Below are 3,660 nucleotides of genomic sequence, written 5' to 3'. Positions count from 1 at the left end.
GGCAGTTCAGCAATGCTGGGCCTATGGAGACAAAAGAAAACAAGAGCATGGTAAAGTCTATTAGTGCTCTTCAGTTTTACGATAAAAAAGCTTCTTCAAATCATTTTTGGATTACTTAAAGAGAGGGTTTGTAAATGTTAAAATTCACTAAGATTGCTTATTTGGATTGTGTAGTTCAAATAAGCAATTCGTTCACTAAGAAATGTGGCGCTGCACCACTTTGCCATCCTTCCATCTTTCCTGAAGTAAAAAAAACATACATAGACAAATTAATACGTCAGTAAAAGATTAATGCATGGCTGAATTCTTAGATAGTCTCCTTCTAATTAGGACCCTGCTTGAGTTTATCTCTTCCGGGACTATCAAGCAAACCAAGCACACCCCTCCAGTGCCAAGTTAACAAAAATCAGTCTACCATATTCAACTTGAATTATTCTGTCTCAGTACACATATAGGAAAAAAAACTGTGTTGCTCTCAGTATTGAAAAATGTTTCAACAGGACATAAATGATATAAATAATGTGAGAAAACCGGTTTCCCTGCTGCGACTCCAACAGTACTAAAAAACCAAAAAGGGTGGAAAAGTCTGAAATGTCTATAAGTGTATCTGAAATACAGTAAATGCACAAATATGAGAACTCTTTCACAAGATCTTGGATTAGCTATCTCTGGAACTAATGAGGCCATTTCAAAGGAATGTGTAAGCAACCTTGGTAACGTTTCTCCCTTTTTTCTTCAAAAGCTAACAACTGCCTTCTAAAAATGTGAGATTTTTGACCAATATAGTCATGGGCATAGCTAAGAGATGGTGTGTGTCATTCTAGGGAAAAATGTAGCCAGGACTCCTCACCAGCAGGTCATGGGCCATTTGTAGTCTGTGGTACATGGTGGTGCGGCCTGCAATTCTATGCTAATGGTCTATTCTTACTAAACATTAATGCATGTGTGCCAATGTGTTAAAACACCAGAATGACTTTGTTTGTGGCTATTATTATCCTTTATTTTTATACAGTCTTGTTTGAGTTTACTTTCGTCATGCTGACCTCTCATACACTGTCTAGCTTTCTGAAATCACACACACTATTGCACCTTGTCCTTGTAATTTTTTTATTGTCAGCTAAGTGAATTAAAGTAAACTACTAAAAAGCTGTTATAACTGTATTCCTTTAAATGTTTGACCAATAACTGGTCTGCACTGTTTCTCGTTCCACCTATATGACCGACTTCGACAGGCTTGGTCCCTTATAATGTACTTGACCATGTATTATTAATGGGAACACAGATTTACACATACAAGAACTGAAGGCAAGGATTAAACCTTCATTAATAAAGCTGTATGGCACCAACAGTACCTTCAATGCCACTGTAAGTTAAAAAGTTTAAATGTCAAAGTTGCCACAATGCTTGCAAAATTGACTTCTGTACAGTTTGTAAGCTAGCAGCCAGACTTCTGAGGTCAACATAAAATGAGTTAAGAATCATGCAGCAATGTAAGTACATGTTAGTAAAAACCTTTGTAATTATGTAGTAAGAAGTTTCAGGATCTTACCTCATTCTCTGTTTGTGTATGAAGCCCGGTTCCCGTTGCCCTCCAGCTGAAAGTCCATCATGCATTTCCCAGAAATTAACTTGTTACAGACCAAGTAATATCAGCCAATGGGTTATTATTTGTACCTAAAACCAGTTTTAAATGATTTTTGTCTTTTCATTTTCTTTAAGATTGCTTCATACTCCCTCATTTTCCAGTTCTGCTGTGCTCCAGCTGTTTTGGAGTGTGAGGAAAGAATTTGCTCTGAAACCTCCCACTTCTTCAAAACATGACCTTGGCCACCTGACACTTCCTACTTTTGCTATCTGTCCAAGGCACTAATATCTCCTATGTGAGCAGCTCTCTGGTGTTACAATGTATAGACTGAAACGAAACATCCACATGTGTTAAGACTGCTGTGTTGCTCAGGACACAGGCATGAAACAGCTATGAAAGAGATAGGCTGGTTAAAAGGTTGAATGGCAACCAACTGGGAGGCTATTGGCCAAACTGCCAGGCAGGTCAGCCCTTTCTGGGAGGAGTGTAATTCTACCCTTCCAAGGGCTAGAATAACTGAGCAGAGAGGAAAGGAAGTGCAGAAATCTCCAGACATATTTTAGCTGCCAAGGAATTTCCTTTGTTAATTATGAATTCAGACTTGACTGATTTAGTGTGTTCCTGCAGCAGCATATGTGTGGTTTTTATGGATCTTAGACATGGCTCAGAGCGTAAAAATATATCTAAGCTGGCAATTTAACATGCTCAAAGATTTCTATTTAGTCAGACATTAGAAGTCAAGTTTGAGCACTGAATATGAAGCCTGCGCTAAAGCTAAGCCAAATGAAACAATCACCAGGCTCCTGAATGTGCAGCTGGTGCCAAGGATGCAAAAAGTGAAACACCTCCACTTGAAACCCGAATCTCTAACAAGAGCCCTTAATGAAATCAAAAATTTTCCCTCAATGTTACTTTAAAACAGACTCTGTGTTTATTCACTTTCAAATGGACTGTAAAATTTGTCCTGCACGAAACCAAGTTTAAAATCTTTTTATACTACAAGCAAGTTATTGTGTATTGTTATTTAAGTATTTATACATTTGAACTCTGAAATATTTTAATGGGTCTTGCTAAAATAAAATGCTATTTAAAATGAATTAATTTGATAAACAGATAAATCAGTGACATAAAATCTGAAAAAATGCACAAACCTGTATGATGATCGTACCAGTAATCATAAAGCAGTAAAGATGCTTGTCTGTTCAAGGAGTCCAAAACTTTAAAGTATTGTTGCTAATTGCTACATTTTGCATTAACTATTTCAAATTCTAATTGTATACTGAGTAATCACATCTTCAGTTTCTCATAGCCCTCCTCAGTCAGCCGTCTACTTGAGGACCAGCAACTGTTTTGGCTAATCTGTTCAGAAAATCAAGAGGATTAGGCTGAAAAAATCCACTCTGAATACCATTGGCTAGACTTTGGTGTGAATCACTGTTTAATCTGATGCCAACTGGTCCACAAACACATGAGATTATTTCTATGAATATAAGGGTGGTCTCAGCTCAGGAAATGTTCTCGGTTTGTGCTTATATTTAGTAAAATCCTATTTTTAATTTAACCATGCAATAGTATTAATTTATATGTAATTTAAATTAGGAAGTAGAAGCAGGGCCCCCCTGTTAACAATGGATAAATAAAGGTACTAATAATAATGGTACTTATGACAAGGTTGCTTTTGGCATTCTCAAGCAGAGAAAAACATGTCCTAACAACATTCTAGTCACAGGTCATATAAAATGATAAAAGTTGTAAAAATCAATTAAAAATAAAAAAAGCACTTTAAACAAATCTTACAGAATGACACAGTGTGATGTTTAACAGAAACTACATTTACAGTATTTAGCAGACACTCTCATCCATAGTGACTTACACAAGTGCTTCCTCAGTAAACATTTCCTCACTTTAGTACAAGTTGAGAATTGTTTTAGAACTCGAATTTGCCAAAACCTTGTTAGAACAAAGACTTATAAGTAAATGTCTGGTAAATAGGTGGATCAAGATGAGTCAGACTTGTGACTCGAAGGGTACGTGTTATAGAATGGGGATTAATACATGCACTAAGGTAGGTTGGG

The sequence above is a fragment of the Trichomycterus rosablanca genome, chromosome 17 (assembly GCF_030014385.1).
Source record: "Trichomycterus rosablanca isolate fTriRos1 chromosome 17, fTriRos1.hap1, whole genome shotgun sequence".
Lineage (NCBI taxonomy): Eukaryota > Metazoa > Chordata > Actinopteri > Siluriformes > Trichomycteridae > Trichomycterus > Trichomycterus rosablanca.
The sequence above is the reverse complement of the archived record's forward strand: the minus strand, read 5'-3'. Positions refer to the sequence as shown.